Here is a 22,239-nt window from a genome sequence, read left to right as displayed (position 1 = left end):
TTTAGTCTTTTGCCACAAACAGCAGCCATTGCTTTGGAATGTATAACCATCAATGAAAATAATGACTTTATTTCCTCAAAGGATGTTACATTTCTGCAGGAATTAAAGAAATATGGAGCAAAACTTGCAGAACAGAACATTTGAAGCTCAAGGATTTACCCATTTCAATATGACCAAAAAAAGGTCAAGTCAAGTTTATTTTTATAGCGCTTTTCAGCAACAAGGCGCTGCACATAAGGAAAAACATTACAATGATACAGAAAGTCAGAGATAATTAAAAACAAAAAATTAAAATAAAATAAAGAGAATAGAATGATGGATAAGAAATGAAAGGAAAATTGGACAGAAAACTTTACTAATAATGTTTAGATAACACATTCAAAGGCCATTCTAAACAAATAAGTTTTTCATCTTGATTTAAAGCAACTTAGGGTTTCAGCGCTTTTACAGTTTTCTGGGAGTTTATTCCAGATTAGTGGAGCATAAGAACTAAAAGCTGCTTCTCCATGTTTGGTTCTGGTTCTGGGTATGCAGAGAAGATTTGAGCCAGAAGACCTGAGAGGTCTGGGTGGTTGATACCCTGATAACGAGTATGTAATGTATTTTGTTGCTAAGCCATTCAGTGATTTATAGACTAACAGAAGTATTTTAAAGTCTATTCTCTGAGCTACAGGGAGTCAGTGTAGGGACTTTAGAACCGGGGTGATGTGCTCCACTTTCTTAGTTCTAGTGAGGACGCAGGCAGCAGCGTTCTGGATCAACTGCAACTGTCTGATCGACTTTTTAGGCAGACCTGTGAAGACACCGTTGCAGCAATCAATTCTACTAAAGATGAACGCATGAATTAGTTTTTCAAGGTCCTGCTGAGACATTAGTCCTTTAATCCTGGAGATGTTCTTTAGGTGATAGATGGCTGACCTTGTTACTATCTTTATGTGCCTCTGAAGGTTCAGGTCAGAGTCCATCACTACACCCAGGTTTCGAGCCTGACTGGTGGTTTCTAGCTGTATTAACTGAAGCTGTGTGGTAACTTTTAAACGCTCTTCCTTTGGTCCAAAGATTATTACTTCAGTTTTGTTTTGATTCAGCTGAAGAAAATGTAGGCCCATCCATGCATTGATTTCTTCTAAGCATTTACCCAGCGCTTGAATGGGTTCTTGGTCACCTGGTGACATCTTAACGTATAGCTGCGTGTCGTCTGCATAGTTATGATAACTAACGTTGTTGTTTATTAAAATCTGATTTAGGGGGAGCATGTAGATATTGAATAGAAGGGACACTAAGATGGATCCTTGGGGAACGCCACATGTGATTTTTGTGCTCTCTGATGTAAAGTTACCTACTGACACAAAAAAGTCCCTGTCCTTCAAGTAGGATTTAAACCAATTGAGTAATGTACCAGAAAGGCACACCCAGTTTTCCAGGCGCTCTAATAAAATGGAGTGATCAACTGTGTCGAATGCTGCACTAAGGTCCAATAATACCAGCACTGTGGTTCTTCCACAGTCTGCATTTATACGGATGTCATTGAACACCTTGACAAGAGCAGTCTCTGTACTGTGGTGAGCTGGAAGCCTGACTGGAAGACATCGAAGCGATTGGTTGTTGTTAGGAAGTTGTTTAACTGTTGAAATGCAGCTTTTTCAATAATCTTACTGATGAAGTGGAGGTTTGATATAGGCCTGTAGTTCTTTAGTAGCAGCTTGTCCAAGTTGCTCTTTTTAATAGAGGTTTGATAATTGCTGTTTTCAGTGCCTGGGGGAAAACACCTGACAAAAGGGACGTGTTTATTATTTCTGTTAAATCAAATGTTATTACAGGCAAAGCTTTCTTAAGGAAAGCTGTGGGTAAAAGATCGAGACAGCAGGAAGAAGAGCTTAGCTGGTATACGATTTCTTCTAAGTTTTTGTCGTTTATTTGGTGAAATTGGGAAATTTTGGCAAAATCAGTTCTAGTTGGAGACAACTTTGGTACTGGTGTGGATGTGCTGACTGCCCTTCTGATCTTTTGGGTTTTTTCAGTAAAGAATTTAACAAATTCATTGCAGGCCCTGGTAGAGTTTAGTCCAGATGCTACAGTTACAGGAGGGTTTGTTAACCTGTCGACCGTGGCAAATAATGCACGAGCATTGTTAATGTCTTTGCTGATGATCTCAGAAAAGAAGGATTCCCTTGCATTTTTCAGTTGTAGGTTATATCTGTATAGTCTCTCTTTATAGATAATATAGTGAACCTGGAGTCCCGTCTTTCGCCACCTGCGTTCAGCTTTTCGACACTCCTTTTTTTCACTTCTGACTGGTGGAGCACTTCTCCACGGAGACATTTTCTTCCCAAAAATGACTTTAACTTTAATTGGACCAATTGAATCAATGATGTCCGAGATTTTAGAATGAAAGTTGTCTACCAGCTCATCTACAGTGTTACAGGGCAAAGTGGAGGTAGAAGAGTAAATCTGGTTAAAGGTTTCAGCAGCACTGTCCTTAAAGATGCGTTTTCTTATCATTTCTTTTTGGCAAACTGAGTCATTGCAGATGATGCTTTCAAAAATAACAGAAAAGTGGTCAGATAGAGCAACATCAGTTAAAGACACCTTGGAAAGGTTTAGACCCTTAGTGATGATCAAGTCCAAAATATGTCCCTGTTTGTGCGTTTGCTGTTTAACAGGTTGAGTCAAACCAAAATTTCTAAGAGTGTCACATAGATCTATTGCACTTCTGTCTTCAGGATTGTCCATGTGAATGTTGAAGTCTCCCACAATAATTAAACAGTCATAATCAACACATATCACAGATAAAAGCTCATTAAAATCACTGAAAAAGTTTGTTTTGGACTTAGGGAGGCCTGTAAATATTCAAGAACATTGTTCGGACCGGGCTCTTTACCTGGAGAGCCAAATATTCAAAGAGTCAAATTTGCCCAGAAATACTTTTTTACACTCTAATAAATCTTTAAACAAAGTGGCCACCCCTCCACCTTTTCTTTGCTGTCTGCTCTCACAAAGAAAATTGTAATTCGGAGGCATCGACTATCAGAATGGGAGCTTCATTAAATTCATGTAACCATGTTTCTGTTAAAAATATAACATCAAGATCGTGGTCAGTAATGAAGTCATTGATTAAAAATGATTTTCCTGACAGAGATCTAATGTTCAATAAAGCCAGTTTATATGACTTAGTTGCTGATATTAACTCTGTGTCTGGTTGTACCTGACAGTTTATGGCTTTTTTTTTTATTGTTTATTACTGTCTCTTATTCTTTTGGCTTTGTTCTTTCTGGCACGTATAAGCACAGAGATTTTACAACTATCTCCTATTAGGGGCCCAGGTTTTTCCTGGACATGCTCATTTCTGATAGGTACCACTGGGGCCCAGACTGCATCACAGAGAAGTGATTTGAAGGTCCTGATTAGGAGGAGATAGATTATGAGGTGGTGGGGTTCTGCGGCATTTGGAAGATGTTTGTTTAGTAGCAGGGCCTCAGCCATGGGGGGGTGTTGATTGGAGAAGATGTCAGAGCCATTTGGGTCCCGATTTTAAGAGCTCCTTTCATATTATCAGAATCCAGTAAAGCAAAAAGCGGGCTCATTGGGGAGATGGGAGAGTTCTCTGCGGTCTGGGTCTGGGTCTGGGGTGAGGGGGTTTACCGGGGGTGTCGGTCTGGGTCTGGGTTTGGGGGGAGGGGGGGTATAACGGGGGGGTCCACTTCTCCTGTGGATTTCGACGGGGAGACCTTTTGTGATGACCTCTCTTTCTCAGCCAACTGGCAGCGTTATCATTGTTGTTGATACTCCATGTTCTCTGCTGAAGGTCGAAGCTGCTGGCGGATTATTTACTGAATAGAAGAGATCAGATGTGAGATGTCTGGCTTGTTCAAACAGAAACCATCTTGCTTGAAGAGTTGTCTTTTTTCCCAAAAAATATTGAAGCCGTCGAAGTTCACAGGTGTGGTGGCACATGTTTTTTTCAACCACTAATCATCAGGAGTCTCAAAAAAATCTCATGACCACAGAAAATCGGTGCAAAGGGTCCGTTGAGAAACACCTTGATATTGAGACCTCCAACAATATTCAGAAGACGAGTGAAATCCTCCTTCAGTCTTTCTGATTTTTTCTTAGCCACGTCATCCATGGCTCCACAGTGTATAATAAGGTTTTCTAGAGACGGGCGCTTTTCTGTGATTGCAAGAATATACTCTGAGATATCGGACATCACGTTACTGGTACCAATCATAACTTCTGTGTTTTTCTTGTTGCAGAAGTTTTTAATCCCATTCACAGCTGTGTTGCCCACTATTAGGGTTCTTGGTCCGGTGGGGTGCTTTTTCTCTGGCAGCTTAGGAGAAGACTGTTTAGAGTGAAGGTTGTTCTCAAACCTTTTATTGTTCTCAGAAGATGGATAGTTTTCCTGGTTTTCGTTCTGTAGTGGGGCAAATCTGTTTTGGATAATAATTCCATTATTTCCAGCTGTCTCAGTCCTATCAGTTGTTGTGACAGCAGCTCAATGTCATAGTCTCCTTTTCCCAGGGGAAACGGGGGCATTTCTCTGTAATTTTGGCCATTCTAATTTATTTAATTGCTGAGATCTTTCAGTGAGTTGTCCACCTTGATTTTTTTGGCCATGCGCCTAAAACATGCCAGGGGGGTCTGCCGGTAGGTTTATTCTCAGTGTTCTGATTGCCAGCTGAGTTGTTGAACTGGCTGTCACTGTTTGGGATCACAGGCAGAGTTGAATCATCATTGTACCCCATATTCACCTCCACATTCACTTCTAGTCGATGGATTTTCATTTCCAAAACAGCCAATTTCTGTAAAGGTTTGTCGAAGTCCTCTGTGGTGAAGGGAGGAATTTTGTGCTGATTAGCTGGCATCAACTTGTCCTGCTTTCGAGTTCGATTATAAAAATATCAAAATCCTTTAGAAAAAAATAAAATAAAAATAATAATAATCCTTGGGAGTCGCTGGTAAGAAGTAGTTTTAGTCCAATATTTCCGTAATTTTGGCTAAGAGAGAAAAAGTTAGGAGTAAAAGAATGCAAGCAAGCAGGGAGCTTAGGAGAAAAGCGTCTGAGCAGGCAGAGGCAGAGGCAGAAGGTGAGTTGAATAAGATTATCAAACAAAGCAGTTTTATGGTTTAATCGAACAGTCAGTCAGTCAGTCAGTCAGTCATCTTCTACCGCTTATTCCATAGTGGGTCGCGGGGGACAGTTTATCTTTTATTTTTTTTTTGTGTTTATCTCTTGCCAGATTGTTTTTCTAGACCAGGGGTTGACATGATTTGGTGTTATTTCAGGACAACGGCTTTCAGCTCTGTTGGATTCAAAGAAACTGGGAGGTATGAGGAATGAAGAGAACTTAGGCTACAGATAAATCGGCCTTCACACAATTAATCATTTTAGCCTGCCTTGAGTTTCTTTTCACTGCCAGATTTCTCATCTCCCAAGGCCCAAAACACTAGGCTAGCCATGAGAACTAATGTAAGGAAATTACTTTCAGGAGTTACAACACTGTAAGGAGACTTGATGACCCTTCACACCACTGACTGAAATGTACAGTCTCTTGATGCATAACAGTTTTGTAGGTATTGTCCCAAACTTCCACACAGTAACTCGAATATTACAAAAAGTAAGGAACATGGAATATGAAGAGCAGAGTGATTGAAAAATGTTCAGCCCATGCTTAATTTTAAATTGAACAGTTTATCAGGTTTCTAGCTGATCTTGTAATCAATCAACACTTCCAAAAACTTAATTTTAGTAACTTGCTCAATATTTACATCATCTATTATAATTTGGAAATCTCTATTGTGCAATTCCCAAACAACACAAACTTAGTTTTATCTAAATTTAAAGATAATTAACATCAAACCAGTTTTATTTTAGTTTACATAACTGAATTATTTTTCTGCCATGAGCTGCTGTAAATACAATAATGATTGGTATAAGTCGAAACTGGCCAGAAAATTGCTAAAATAAAACTGTTCCAGATATTAGCAACTTGTTTGCAAACATCGGGGTAGTTTGAAGCATCTCTTTATAAAAAAAAAAAGGAGAAATAACACTTTTTGCACGTAGGCCTGAAAAAGACAGATGACAAATCAACTGAGACTTAAATGCATTATCCTAAAACCTTTAAAAATAGTTTCCAGCTGCATCACAATGCAAAAACTATGATGAAGGTAATGAATGTTTTTGTCAACTTGAGAGGATGTTACACGAAATGGCTTAAATAGCTGCTTCATTTTCTCACAATTCTGTTTATTAGAGGCTTAGAACCTTTATTGCTCCCCTGGGCTTATATGCTTCTGCTTTCTGTGCTTAAGTGTGGGTGAATCTGACTTGGCTTTGTTTAAACAGGAAGTAATAAAGGCTCATATATTTTGCCACATGTCAAGCAAGAAGGAAAGAACACAATGGCACACAGAAAAAGCTTTGGAAAAAAACGAATTGGCTTTATAAGCACTACTAAAATGTTGCCATGTATTTGTGTAAATAGAGCTATAGACAACCGTTGCCAGGTTAGCAATCATGCCTTCTTCCTTTCATTTCCCTCCAACAAAAGGGCATCTGGGGAGATAAAGACTGACATTTAATAAACAGCTGGCTTAATGGGTTTGACTGGTTCTAAAAATACATGATATAAAAACAACTCAAATCAATTTGAAAGAATGTTTTTACTTAAGTGTTCTTTGTGAATAAAGATAGTTTATACAAATAACAGAATAAACTACACTATCATTAAATTTCTCTGCTAGAGCAGATTTTATGTATTTAAGCCACCTCCTTTTTTATTCATACTTGAGAGGACTCTTGCAGAGGGATTTAGTGAGACTCAGCGTTTTAAGTGTCATACCCCTTTAATCCCAGAGCTCTGACTCCTCACGTTTAGGTTACAGGTCATGTCTCCCACCCATAACACTCTGTAGATACAGTGAGGGTATTCTGGGTCAGCTGGAGTGTGATTGTTAGATGGAACAGGATGTTTTCCTCAGAGTTTCACAGTGGAACAGTTTGTAATGCCACAAAGCCACTACATTGTTGAGGGATTATCTCTGTGATTGTGAACCTTATTTGTTCTATTTATAGCCTTAAATAGTGGCGTTTCTGCTCCTTTCCAGATGGCTTTTGTGGCTACGACTTGAATGTCCTGTACAATTGACTCCAAAAGTTTGGCTCTTGAGCAATGTACTTCCCATACGAACACATCTAAGCCAAGTGCTCCATTTGCCTACTGCGTGCCTGTGAGTAATTTGAAACACAGCAGCCTCGTCAGTCAAATGCAGTGCAAAAGGACTCAATTTTAGGTGTTTTATGTTCTGGGATTTATTTATGATGTCTTAACCGAGGTTGCAAAAACACATAAGTGAAAGCCCTTTGACTTTGCATTGATCCAGATTTCTGTATTCGCAGTGCCAGCAGCAAAGTTTTCCTTTGACTTGTTGGATATAAAACCTTCAGAAAGTGATTTGTATTTGGCTGCTGATGCAAGAAGACCAGCTTAATGTTTGACATGGAACACTATTGTTTAATATCATGATGGAAGATGCCAGGAACATGGGGTTCAAACCTGATGCGATGTGGAAGGGCATAGAGCATAATTTACAGGCGATTTCTGAGACTTTTTGACTCAGCTACAGTTTATTATCCATACTCCCTGATGTTTTTCTTATTTTGTCCTGTTACAACCAAAAACGTCAGTGTCTTAAAGGGAATTCATATGATATGCCAGTCCAAAGTGGTGCATCATTGCGAACTGGAAGAAAAATGATTGACTGTTTTATTTTTTTCCAAATAAAACAAGTACCCTTTGCATGTATTTACCAGCTTTGCTCTTGTAACACTTAAATATGCTTTGATCTGCACCATTCTATTGTACCTTTTGTAAGTTCAGGTTGGATGATGAACCTCTGCCCCAGTCTCGTCCATTGCAGCTTCTAACACATTTTCTTTAATTATTCTTCTTCATTTAGCTTCATCAGTTCTCCAATTAACTCTGACCATCTTTCCTGTTCCTGCTCAAGCATCCCCACATCATAATGCTGCCACCATCATGTTTCATGATGGGAATAGTGTGTTCAGGGCTTGTCGGGCAAAAAATTTGTTTGGTCTCATCTGATAGAGGACCTTCGTCTACATTTTTATATTTATGCATTGGCAGACATTTTTTCAGGATATAACAACGCAGTTAATATCAAAGCAAACAATAAGCTACTTAAAAGGAATACTATGAGGATCTGACTGGGGTGACGGTGTAGAAATAGGCAAAACAGGCAAAGAGAGCAAGAGAGAAGGTGCTTGGGTAGGAGATGCTCTCTGAAGAGCTGGGTCTTAAAGGATTTGGATGCCCCTATTCTGACTGGATTGTCTTGAGCATGGTGTACTGAATGCTAGCTGACAATCCCTTGATGACCAGAGTGTCTTAAGTCATGACATAAACATTTGTGAGGGCATTCGAGTAGATGGGAGCTTTTCCACACACACTTTTTAGGCTACAATCAGTGATTGCTGTGTTCCCTTCATAGCTTTTGGCAAACTGATTTTTGTTTAATAATTGCTTTCTTTTTGGCCTCTCTTCCATAAAAGCCAGATCTGTAGAGTGCATGACTAATAGTTGTTCTGCCCACAGATTCTCCCACCTGAGATGTGGATTTGTATTGCCATTCCATATTAACCACAGGCCTCTTGGCTGCTTCTCTGATAAATATTGACCTTACTCAGTCTATAAGTTTAGGTGGATTGCTTTTTTCTTGGCAGGTTTACATTTGTCATAGTCAGTGCATTGTGAGATTTTCAAACCTGGGAATTTTGTTTTAAAATGTAACCTGACCTTAAACTTCTCCAAAATTTTCTCCCTTGTTTGTCTGCTGTGTTCTTGGTCTTCATGATGCTGTTTGTTCACTAATGTTCTATACCAACCTTTTTCTAATGGCTTAAAGTCTGGGGTCTGTGCTGGACATGTAAGAAATAATATTTTGTGCCTGAGACATTTCTGTTCTGAAGTATTTCTTTCCATTGGGTCAAATGTTTTGAGTCATTTTCCTTTGAAATACTGTGTGACAACCTAGTTGAGGTTTCTGGCAGATGTCACCAGATTTCCTTTAGATTGTTTCTAGAACTAGTAGCCTTTATTGACAGTTACCAGACAGGAAATGTGCAGAGCGAAGGGTGGCAAGACATGCAACAAAGGTCTCAAGGGTGGGAATCGAATCCACAACTATAGACTCTGTGTATGTGGTATAGCCTCTGTATATGTGGTGTACCTCTACCGCTACACCATGCAACGCCTTAGGCCACTAGATGTTGATGATAAATTTGTCTGTGTCTAAAAAAAAGAAAAAAATCATAATACCTTTCTTTCCGAGGTTTATATGGCCCATGGAAGGGAAACTGACCCATAGAATCACAGATCCCTCACCATATTTGACAGTGGGTATAGCAAGCGATTGCTACTGATAGTTTTGCCATTGGTGATTTTAAGTTTCTGATTTGTTCTCATGCTCCCTCTTCCACCCGCTAAATTGTATAAATGTACTTTTTACATTTTTCAGTGTGAGTCTATGCCACTCTAAAGGAAAATTAATCTATTTTAAGACTTCCTCCACATCTTTACCGGGGTACCAATAAATGTGACCAGCACTGTATGCCGCCTTGTCAAAAGAGGACAAGGCCAGCTAAAGAGCACAGAATAGATCAGAAGACCCTTTACTTTTCTCATGCATATTCAACCATCTGTACACTCACTCTCACAACCTGTGAAAGGGCTTTTTGCTCTTGGTCAGGGGAGCCTTTCTAAAACCTTCAACAAAGAGCTAATTATCTCCCAAGCAGTACAGTCACAAAGTGAAGCAAAGGACCCCAGACATGTTTGCAGAGATCTAAAAGCTTTTACTTTAAAGCTTTGTCTCCATTTTGTTCTATGCAGCCGCTGAGCAGCTCACATAAAAACACTTTTTGTAAACGTTCATCAGTTCAGTATCTTTTCCTTCTTTCAGACTCGTCTGCTTTCTAACAGTTCCTGAGTACTAAAGGGAATATTGCTCCCTAACTGGAATATTGGGAGATTTCTTTAAATGAATGATCACCCACCCAGATAGCCTCCAACTATGGATTGCATATTAGAATTAGTTCAGACTGTGGTTTGGCCAAAGCTTTGAGAATGGAAGAAAATGTCTTTCACAAACAAGATAATTAAATTTTTTATGGTGGCAGTTTGCTTTGATTGTAGGCTACTACGAAGAGTAATCATTTGAAATGCAAGCAATTTAGTCACAAACTTTTAACTTGTTTAAGCACTGCCACAAACTGATTTGCTTGCATCTTGTAGATGACATAATTAGCTCAGGTGAAGGATGAGGACCAGATAAAGAACAAAATGGATTCTTTAAAAGAGAAGTAGTGCTTGAAAGTATCATTTATTAAATGATAACCTCTGAGAAACATGTTGCAGCAGGTTTACTTGCTGTCATCATCTTTGTGTCAGAGGGGCTCACAGGCAATGATACTGATTTATGGAATCATTTATAGAATTGCCAAGAAATTTAATGAGGGAGGACATCCAAAGAAGCACACCAAGTGCTGGGATGATCTTTTAAAGATGATTCAACTAAAGCATCATTTTGCCACCTGTTTAGAGCGTTCTCAATATTGGCAACAGCTAGTTGTTTGTGTTTCTTTGCACACAGTGTGGCAGACTTTTGGATGATGGCCTGGTGACAAGAAGGGCAACAAGGAAGCCACTCTATCCCAAGAAAAGCATCAAGGAGATACTGAAATTCTGCAGGAAGTACCAGGATTGCACTGCAGGGGGCTAAGGTAGAGTTCTTTTCCCTGAGGCCTAAGACTGTTTGGGCATCTCTCATCCATGAGAGTAGACTTGCTCACAATGTTCCTTAAAACACTGCCTTGAATAAAGAACGGTACCAAAATGTCCTCAAAGAGCTATTATCAATCCAGGAGGTGTTTGTTGATGAAAAATGTTTTGGTTTTTGTTTTCAGCACAATGGAGCAAGGTGGTACAAAGTAAAAGTAACAACTAAGTGTCCATTTTTTGTTCATTATCAAGAAATGTACCAGATCTTCATCGTGACAATAAAGGAAGAATGGGTCACCATGGGGAGGCCAAGAAGCTAAATTTCAGTATGCCAGCTTGCAGAGGTTCTGAAAAAGGTTGAAACTTTAAATATTGACACATTCATTAAAGTTTCTGCTGTTGTCAATACAAGTCTTTTAATCATGTGAAATGTTTATTGTTGTCTGCAGAGTGAGCGTAAAATTCGAAGCGCAAACTGTGCCACGATTTTTATAAAGTGCTCCAGACTCCCACCTGACACAATCCCACACACAAACCCTTAGTTCAAACAAAATGAAAATTTCTCCTGGTGAATGAAAGCAGGTGTACCTGTCACACATCTTTGCTTGGTTTCACCTTCAATACACTGCTTGGCTGAGTTTTACAGACACAATAGTGTCCAAGTGTGTGCAGGCATTACTGGAATTTGCACCTGTCTGAGACCTGAGTCATTTTGGTCTTTGCTCTTGAAAGCTGTCCTTCTGATTCTCACAGTTAAAAAAAAACATAAGAATTATCCTCACAGCAGTGATGAATGAATGTTTTATATAAAAAATTGATGGTTACATTGCTTGGTTTATGAGGTGAAACCCAGGGAAGCAAAATAAGCTGCATGAGAGAGCTTAGTTGAGGAGATGGCCGTGCTCTTGTGTATTCCTATACAAATGGTCTGCAGCGCTGTGTGGCCCTTCAGTTGGCCAATAAACATCCCAGCAGTTTAACCTGTTCATGTTCCTGATTTTCTTTTAGTGAGAGGAAACAGAGTCCATGGCACAGATTAAAAGGCTTCTCTTCCCACCCTCGTGCAATTCACAAATCACATGCAGCCTCGCTGCTTCCTCCTATGTCCAGGAACCCAACAAACACCCTGTTAAAAGCCACAGCCACATCCCTGTATTTCATCTTACTGGCCTTGGAAAACATAGTTTATATTCTATTAAAAGTGGCCTGTATGCCATGTGGACATCAATGCTGTTGCTGCTGCTTAAGTTTGTGTAACAGCTATTATGTATTTATTTATTGAAACTGGGGATTTTTTGAAAGGCTCTCTCAGCAGGCTACTGACAGAGGAAGGTTCTGCCTTCATCATGGCCTGGGGTTATTCAGGGCCTCTAAAGAGACAACTGAACAGCCAATCTGCTCAATGTAAATCCTCATATTCCCTCTCAACAGGATACCAGCGGCATGCTTTGTAGGATTATTTTAAACCAGCCATTTTAGATGTAGTAGTATACATAGCCCCTTCCGTCCCACTGAATGCCCCCCTTCTTCTCGTTCCCGCCTTTCACCTTCTCGCCTGAGAGGATTATGAAGTAAGGCTTCCGGAAACGGGGCAAAACCCCGTTGAGGATGAGACTTCCACAAGCCTCTCTGCGGCAGTTATTGCTTTTTTCTCTTCAAGTCTTCCTGGGGTTAAAGTTTTTAGCAGTCAAAAAAAGTGTTGGCTTGTGTTTCACAGGAAAGTATCAGCATAAACAAACATTTTTGAGGCCACATTTTATTCTATTTTTTTTTTTGGTTTCTCCAGAGACCGCAGTGGGACCGTGAAGTAAAGACTGTGGGGGGAAAAAATTATTGTTTGTTGAATGCATTATTGTTTGGTGGTGGGGAGACTGTTGATTTCTAGCTACAGGGGAACTCTTTGAGAAGGGTCAGTGATTTGCTTTTCCACTGCATTTTTGTACTTTATGACTGCTGACCTTTTTTCAAAGAGAAAAGGTATTCTGAGGGGTCAACATTAATCCTTGTTGTGTAGCTGAAGGGTTCAGATCAGGATGTAATTATGTCCTCTAAATGACCAGGATCAGCTGCATAAGCAAGGCAGGTTTTTTGTTCCATTGTTAAAGTCAGGTGCAAGTATCCTGAAACGGAATAAAGAACAAGCTTAACTCTACCCTTTAAAGACTTTGATGTTATGGTTGTTTAATACTTTATCTCAGTGACGGCAGTCAGGAGATTCACAAGTGCTAAGGTAATCTTTAGGAAAGTTATGAGGGTGGTTATTTGTACTTTGTTTAAGAACCTGACTTAATGACGGATGTGTTTGAATGCGGTGAACTTTTTAGCAATAACAATTTTGCATAAAAAAAAAGGTTTTCTTTTCACAACGTCTTTACTAAAATCATATGGCTAAATATTCTGACTTAAAAGAGGAGAAAAGTTGTAATTAGAATCCTCATTAATCTGTTACTGTGGCAACACACAAAGGGTCTCTACAGAATCAGAATCAGAATCAGAAAAGCTTTATTGCCAAGTACGTTTTTGGACATACAAGGAATTTGTTTTGGCGTAGTCGGTGCAATACAGTACAAATTAAACAGTATAAACATATCTACAATATAATATAAATATATGTGCACAGTTTTAAGTGAGTGAGAGTAAATATAGAACAGTATAGGATGCAAGAGCAATACAACAGTGCAGGTGATCATTGTGCAAGTATGGCAGTGCAAGTAAAGCAGGAGTCCAAGCTGAGCGTTAATGTAACGCATTGAGTTACAGGTTACAGGTGTCCTGTCAGCAAAAAAAGGGGGGGTGTGGGGGAAAGGGAGAATGTCAAGGTGGTTTCCGGGCTTTGTTAACCAGGCTGGTGGCAGATGGGAAAAAACTGTTCTTGTGGCGTAAGGTTTTGGTCCGGATGGACCGCAGCCTCCTGCCAGACGGGAGAGTCTCAAAGAGTCTGTGACCGGGGTGGGAGGGATCAGCCAGAATCTTCCCTGCCCGCTTCAGGGTCCTGGAGGTGTACAGTTCCTGGAGCGACAGTAGACTGCAGCCAATCACCTTCTCAGCAGACCGAATGACACGCTGCAGCCTGCCCTTATCCTTGGCTGTAGCAGCGGCGTACCAGATGGTGATGGAGGAGGTGAGGATGGACTCAATGATGGCTGTGTAGAAGTGCACCATCATAGTCTTTGGCAGGTTGAATTTCTTCAGCTGCCGCAGGAAGAACATCCTCTGCTGGGCTTTCTTGATGAGGGAGCTGATGTTTGGCATCCCACTTGAGATCCTGGGAGATGATGGTTCCCAGGAAGCGGAAATATTCCATAGTGTCAATTGTGGAGTCACAGAGGGTGATGGGGGCAGGTGGGGCTGGGTTCTGCCTGAAGTCCACAACCATCTCCACTGTCTTTAGAGCGTTGAGCTCAAGGTTGTTCTGGCTGCACCAGTCCAACAGATGGTCCACCTCCCATCTGTACGCGGACTCGTCACCATCAGAGATGAGTCCGATCAGGGTGGTGTCGTCCGCAAACTTCAGAAGCTTGACAGACTGGTGACTGGAGGTGCAGCTGTTGGTGTACAGTGAGAAGAGCAGAGGAGAGAGAACACAGCCTTGGGGGGAACCGGTGCTGATGGTCAGGGAGTCAGAGACGTGCTTCCCCAGCCTCACGCGCTGCTTCCTGTCAGACAGGAAGTCAGTGATCCACCTGCAGGTGGAGTCGGGCACACTCAGCTGGGAGAGCTTCTCCTGTAGCAGAGCTGGGACGATGGTGTTGAAGGCTGAGCTGAAATCCACAAACAGGATCCTGGCGTAGGTTCCTGTGGAGTCCAGGTGCCGGAGGATGAAGTGAAGGGCTAGGTTGACTGCATCATCTACAGACCTGTTGGCTCTGTAGGCAAACTGCTGGGGGTCCAGGAGGGGGTCGGTGATGTCTTTTAGGTGTGAGAGCACAAGGCGCTCAAAGGACTTCATCACCACAGAGGTCAGGGCGACGGGTCTGAAGTCATTAAGCCCTGTGGTCCTTGGCTTCTTGGGAACAGGGACGATGGTGGAGGACTTGAAGCAGGCTGGCACATGACATGTCTCCAGTGAGGTGTTAAAAATGTCTGTGAAGACTGGAGACAGCTGATCAGCGCAGTGCTTCAGGCTGGCTGGTGAGACAGAATCCGGTCCAGCAGCTTTCCGGGGGTTCTGTCTCCTGAAGAGTTTGTTGACGTCCCTCTCCTGGATGGAAAGAGCCGTCCTCGGCGTGGGTAGGGGGCTGGTGGGGGGGAACTTCAGGGTGGGGGTTGGAGGTGCCAAGGCCCCTCTTGAGGTTGGGGAGGTGGGGGTGGTGGATTGTGGCTGCAGCTGTTGGGGGGTGTCGTGGGGGATGGTTGCAGGACTGTCCCTTTGTCTTTCAAAGCGGCAGTAGAACTCGTTCAGGTCGTTGGCGAGGCGTCGGTCGTTGATGGAGTGGGGGGCTTTCGGCTTGTAGTTGGTGATTTGCTTGAGCCCTTTCCAGACAGACGCAGAGTCGTTGGCTGAGAACTGGTTTTGGAGCTTCTCAGAGTGCAGTCGTTTGGCCTCTTTCACTGCCTTGCCAAACTTGTACTTTGTCACTCTGTATATGTTTTTGTCCCCACTCCTGAAGGCCTCTTCCTTATCCAGTCTTAACCTTCTGAGTTTAGCTGTGAACCAGGGTTTGTCGTTGTTGTAACTCACCCTGGTGCATGATGGTACACAGCTGTCCTCACAGAAGCTGATGTAGGAAGTCACAGCCTCTGTGTACTCGTCCAGCCTGTTGGTAGTAGTCCTGAACACATCCCAGTCTGTACAGCCTAAACACGCCTGGAGATTCTCCACAGCCTCACTGCTCCACTTCCTTGTCGTCCTCACAACAGGTTTGCAGAGCTTTAGTTTCTGCCTGTATGCAGGAATCAGGTGGACCATGATGTGGTCAGATTGGCCAAGTGCAGCACGTGGGACGGCGTGATAAGCGTCTCTGAGTATTAGAAAGTCCAAAATACGAGGATGAAATGATAACTAGTTTAAAAATTTCCTATGGTTAGTATTACCATTTCAAAATGAAATTACCATTTAAACTGTATGTGATAACTGTGGTATTAGGTTTTTCTTTTTCCTCTTTTTAAAGTAGCAATCTTTCAGTCACCAAAGAGTAGTACCTGTTAAATGTTGCTGCTATTAGACTATATCGCCCCACCAGGAAGGCTTTTAGAGGATGTTTTTGCATGACTACATGCAGAAGGAAACCACTAGACACCTATCAACTAGTTCTAATTAAGGAAACTTTTAGCTGGATGTTTGTAGTTTGTAGTCAGTATGGTCTGGTTTATTTTCTCAACTTTCTTTCTAACTTGTCAGATTTCTTGGTCTACCTGAATGACCTAACAGTCATGCTTTTTGTTTCGTTTGACCATGAGAGGCAGCCGGGAGAAAACAATTTTGCATATATTCTACAAATGAACAAATAATGCTGATAACCGTGATAAATTTGCTCATTCATGCCTAAAACATAATAATCTCAATTTGAGGCATTTAGACTAGGTAGAAAATTTAAAGTTTTGTAAGTCTCTTCATTCATTCATTCATTGCCTCTTCCATCAATGTGCCCACATCAAAATCTGCTTGCATTTATTTATTTATTTATTATAATTCTGGTTGATGGTTTAAATTTACAAGACTACAAGAGGTTGGAAGGAATTTATCACCAAACATTCTAGTTAGCTGCCAATCAGAAAGAAATGTATGCTTCTGAAACTGGTTTGTGTTTTGCACATGGAATTAAAATCAAAACAGAGTTTTGAATGGAGAATTTGGCATAGGTGTGTATATTAAACAGTGTTTGGTTTCAGCAAGAAAAGTTCAATAACCGACATAAAAAGAAGCACCAGACTCACATGCAAAAACATTTTGAGTTGGCAACATTATATTTTACTTGCTTAAGTTATTAGGCAAATTAAGATTGCCTATTATGCAACCAATTTATTCAGTTAGTCTTTAGACTTCATGTGGGTCATTTAGTTAACACATTAGGGTCTTGAAAAGGTCTTAAAATCTTAAATTTAAGTAACTGAAACTTGCAGAAACCTTGCGGAGTGGTTTGTTCTATTTACAATCATGTGCATTAATATTTTTGGTATACAGTTAATTGTGGTTAATGGTTGTATTACCTTGAATATTTTCACACCCCATTATAATTTTATTTTACAACCAGTTGATTAGTTAACATAATTTCTACAAAGACCAGTAGCTACGTAGAGCAAAAGCAATACAGGTTTCTGTAAGTTTTGTTTTTCTACCAATTTATAAAGATTATTCTGGGTTGTTTTCTACAGCACAACAGTCTTAAGTCTTTCTTCTTTTTAAGTTACTGCTTCCAAGCAGCCAGGCTTTCGTTTAACTTGTTTTAAACTGGTACAAGTGATATCTTGTATTTTCACAGTTGTATCCTTTCTGCCAGAGTCGGTAACTGTGGGTCTGGGACATTTCTTTGCTTGGTAGAGATTCAATTGACTTTTAGGATACAGCTAGGGGTGCACAATATGTTACAAATGATCACCCTATGAAATCTTAAGAACACTGTTTACTTAATAATTTCTTTATTTATCCCAAGTCATAATGTCTCCCATATTATTGCATATTGCATGTTTTCCTTTTGTCGTGCAGCGCTAGATGCAACATAAACTTTATTAACTTATTTTTAATAGATTGTTGTTGCTGTTATCAATTAGCATGACTAGAAGGAGATGTTCTACTGATTTGGTATTTTATATGTATTATACATTTGAATTATACAGTTTTGACTTGCAGCTGTTTTTGGCTACCTCTTGACAAGTTTTCAAACTTGCTTTACTTTTTTTTTGTCAATGGGATCATATTTCATTAGAAACCAATTTGTTGCAACTGCTGCTTCAGAACAAAAGAAAATGAAGTTTCCTGATGATCCTCCACTAGTATATAGCTCGTTAGTGATGGTTTAGTGAAGTTTTATTTTCTATCCCCCCCTACTTCTAAAACAGCTTCATTTTGTTTTTCCAACTTCACCCCACAACATTAGGGAAGTTTTCCCACTGTGCATGCTCAGTATGAGGAATTGCTCCAAAGTCAATAATACAATTCAAGTGGCTGTCCACTGTCACTACATGCTCATCCAGGAGGAGTAAATACTACAATTCACTGACTCAATGCAATCAGCTGGGTTTCCTTATATAATAAACTGAATTTGACTGCCTTGTTTGATACCTAGGAAGAGTGGGAATGTATGTAGTTGATTTGGAATCTGTATGATACAGTTGAGTTGACTTTGTAAAGTGCCTTGAGACGGCGTGTTGAGAATTGGCGCTATATAAATAAAATTAAATGAATAGAAACTGATGTATTCTTTGTAATGTTCTGTGTTTGTCTATGGAACATGGTCACTACATAAATGTCAGTCTAATATGTTAGAATGCTTTTCATCTCCAGTATTTGTGATCAGTATCTGCATTTCTGTCAAATATTGCAGCATTGTTTCCAGCCTTTTACCCATTTACTGAACCATAAGGTTGTCCTAAATCTTTTCATCTTGTGAATAAGCAGGTCTGGGGAGTGATAAGATGGTTTATTTTTCCTTTCTGTTCATAACTTTGCAAAAGCTTTTGGAAGGTCCTAATCCTTCCTTAAATTGCTATGTTGGTGGTCGATTTATGTTTTAGCTTTCATCGGACATTTTGCATATTTGGAGAAAGATAATGAAGATTTTACTTATCCTGACCTTCAGTACAAAGTACATTCAGTGTATTTTATTGTTTATTAAAAAGTTCCTCCACCTGAAACTAAGTGTGTGTCTAACTGTAATTATGGTGTATAAACAAAATTTTAGCATCATCTGACAAGAGTACTGTCTACTGCATGTCCAATTTGTGCCCCTAAATGGCTTTTTCTCAGAGAGCTCCTGTCTTAGCCTAAAAAGTCTTAGCTTAAAGGGGACATATCATGCAAAATCCACTTTTTTAGCCCTTAAATACATTTTGTTGTGTACTTGGTCTGTAGGAGTGCAGAAAAGTTGAATTAAGTTTCTCCATGTGTTGCGGAAATGTTTTTATATTCTGTTTGTGTCAGAATTTTTCAGTCCGTTCAGTTTTCTCTATTATCTGTTAATTATTTCCAACTGTTACGTCACAGTATTTGCTGCGGAACAGCTATATACAATCATGGACTTCTGGCTGAACAGTTTCACGTATCCACCATATTTATTTCTTGCTATGATTTTGTAGTCCAAGCTCAAGTATGTCGATGCTGAAAGAGGATAAGTATCGGTTGTTGGGTTTATTAACCCACGCAATTCATTACGCAGTCCCCCAGCATCGGAACCTCTTCAAAGTACTCGTACTCGTCGTATTCGTCGTCTTCCGCTTTATCCGGGACCGGGTCGCGGGGGCAGCAGACTCAGCAGAGACGCCCAGACGTCCCTCTCCCCAGACACCTCCTCCAGTTCCTCCGGGGGGAGCCCAAGGTGTTCCCAGGCCAGCCGAGAGACATAGTCCCTCCAGCGTGTCCTGGGCCTCCTCCCGGTGGGACGTGCCTGGAACACCTCCCGAGGAAGGCGTCCAGGAGGCATCCGGTATAGATGCCCGAGCCACCTCAACTGGCTCCTCTCAATGTGTAGGAGCAGCGGCTCTACGGCTCTACTCCGAGCCCCTCCCGGATGGCCGAGCTCCTCACCCTATCTCTAAGAGAGTGCCCGGCCACCTACGGAGGAAGCTCATTTCAGCCGCTTGTATCCGGGATCTCGTTCTTTCGGTCATGACCCAAAGTTCATGGCCATAGGTGAGGGTAGGAATGTAGACCGACCAGTAAATTGAGAGCTTCGCTTTTCAGCTCAGCTCTCTCTTCACCACAACGGACCGGCACAGCGCCCCCATTACTGTGGCAGCCGCACCGATCCGTCTGTCGATCTCCTGCTCCATTCTTCCCTCACTCGTGAAGAAGACCCCAAGATACATAAACTCCTCCACTTGAGGCAGGAACTCCCCTCAACCTGTGTTGATCTATAAAATAAAGTCCCAACAAAATAAACTTATAGTGTAGCAAAAATATGAAAATAAATTTGTGGGTATGAATACTTTTGCCAAACACTGTAATGTGTGGCACACTATTAGAGAGGTTGTATGATCTTGCCACAAGTGTATATGTGTTCAGTTGCCTCTGAATGTGTGCCTTTTCTCCTCTTTTGCACATTTTCTGTTATGTTTGGTTTTGACCTTTCATTGTATATTATTGTCAAACGTCCTTTCCTCACTTTTCCTTTCTTTCTCTCCTCCTCTTTATCCCCTACATCCTGCCAGCCATCTTTCAAAAATTCAAACCACTGCCACACAGTGACTGATTAAAGGCCTTGGTACACAAAAAGCTGCACAGAACAAGACTCTGTCACTCATTCATGTTGTGGTGGCATCCCGAAGCTTCAGCTCTAGCAGGCCATACTGGCACAGCGGTGGAATCACAGCTATGACAGCCCTATGTATTTCATTCAGCCAAGGAGAATGGGGCTAGTGAACCGAGGAGCCCCCCAACATTGGCCTCTGCCTGCACCTGCAAGCTCAACCGATGGCTGCTGGAGGAGAGCAGTTGGGGGGGAGAATGAGACTCGGGTCAGTGAAAGCCTGGTCTCAGTTTAATAGTAAGGCACAAGAGACAAATGAGCAACAAAATGAGACCCAATCAGAGAAATATTAAATGAGAGGAAATCATTCAGTTCAATGGCAATTTGTCAGATGTTACATAACAATGTAGTGGGCTTTTGGTAAACTCTTTGAAGTAAGCATACAGAGAGGAGAGTGAGCGGGGGTATTAGTGAACCCCTGCAGGTCATTCATAAGGTCTAATTTTATGGACCACCACCTGTTTTTGCTTTTATTTCCATCAGTGGAGGTGAAAACAGAAAATGAAGATTAAACCAGAAAAAGGATGATATGCGTTTGCATAAATCAAAATGCCAGTAAGTAATAAATTCTTGAAAAGGCATGAAGACCATATTTGGATGTTTTCTTCGCTGTGACAGAACCTCTTTTTTTCTCAGTGTATTTAAGATGTTTACAGATGTGCCCCTCACCCCCAGTTGTCCAGCCATCTTTAATCCAGTAAAGTGAACAGAGATCTTGGTCTCCCCTGGCCAGTCTGAAGGCCCTTTTGGAAACTTCTCGGCCGTGAGAATGGGGGCTTGGGGTTGGAGGTGTGGGTTTGGCTGTGTGTAACGGTGCAGGAGAGGCAGAGGGGATGGTCTTTGTGAATTTAGCTAATCTAATTTGAGCTGTTTTTTTCCCCTAAGGGCCCAACTCATTCTCACTGCTGCCTCTGTTTCCAACATCAGTACAAGCTGGTGAAAGTTTCATGTGGTCTTGTTTAGTTTAATATATGCCTAAGGGGAATGTAACTGTGGGCATCCACTTTAAATGACTGTATCTTTGTGCTTTTTTGTCTTATTTTCAAATAAAGCTATAAAACTGATCCACATGTGCGGTCTTAGGGATATTACTACATGGAATGGGACTTTCGTTTATGACTAATCAAAACATAACTTTTTGGTGTGGAAGTTGGTACTTCAGGAATAATCAAGGTTAACTGTTTTCTGTGTGATAACAGGGCTGTGCAATGATAGTAAAGTATGTGCTAAATATGTAAATGGCTAATTGAAAGGAGGTATTTTACCTGTTCATTCATACAATACAATAGGAAGCTAGACTTGGGTGGAGCTGGTCATTTCAGTCCTAAACCATTTTGTACTTTTGCAGTTTTTTTGGCAGGTATAACAAATAAAAACAAAAAAAAAAGCCATCTCCCCCAGGATGCCAATTGCCTTGGGGGCAGATGATTGAACTGACAAAGAACAATAATTGATTCAGTAGATTTTATGAAAGCTGAACATACTACAGCAAATTTTGTTTTATTATTTTATTTTACCTTTTATTTAACCAGGTAAATTGAGAACAAATTCTTATTTACAGTAATGGCCTGGCAAAGACGTGATTTGTATGAAAATGGATAGCTTGATACCACTGCTGAAATCTTCGATGGAGATAGCAATATTTTCCTTGCACTTTTCTTACTTTACCATTATGTCTCCACCACTTTGTGAGCATTAGGATCCCAAGCGCTAAAAATATAATTCAGGTTTGGGCATTAAGGGCAGTTACAGTCCACCCAACTAGCCAGATACTTTATCTATACTGTGGAACATCTAAGTACGAACACATCTAAACTAGAATTATTTCAAATATGAATGTCTAGGACGTCATTAACAGGCATGCAATCCTGAGTCAAACAGCTGCGCACATCTGGCTTTATTGTTTCATTATATGCTCCACATGCTGCTGCTACAGTTGTTTCCTTGCTTCTGCACCTTTACCAGCTGATGGTAGAAGTGCTCACTTCCAGAGCCTTCCAGAGGTGTGCTCAATGTAAGAACAAATGCTATGA

At 40.9% G+C, this 22,239-nt stretch overlaps 1 protein-coding gene across 4 annotated transcripts in view; it reads left to right on the top strand.

The window, feature by feature from the left end:
* Positions 1-22,239, top strand: part of sulf1 (sulfatase 1) — a 109,879-nt gene that overhangs the window by 35,527 nt on the left and 52,113 nt on the right. For 3 of the 4 annotated variants that reach the window (XM_047349751.1, XM_047349752.1, XM_047349755.1), the window contains one exon: positions 10,675-10,804. The exons of the other annotated variant lie outside the window; for it this stretch is intronic. The gene's annotated coding sequence lies outside the window, so the exon portion shown is untranslated. The remainder of the gene's footprint in view (positions 1-10,674; positions 10,805-22,239) is intronic. 4 annotated transcript variants of the gene reach the window in all.

Source organism: Girardinichthys multiradiatus, chromosome 21 (assembly GCF_021462225.1).
Source record: "Girardinichthys multiradiatus isolate DD_20200921_A chromosome 21, DD_fGirMul_XY1, whole genome shotgun sequence".
In the NCBI taxonomy this organism is placed as follows: Eukaryota; Metazoa; Chordata; class Actinopteri; order Cyprinodontiformes; family Goodeidae; genus Girardinichthys; species Girardinichthys multiradiatus.
Note: the sequence above shows the minus strand (reverse complement) of the source record. Positions and strands in the feature narration are given on the sequence as shown.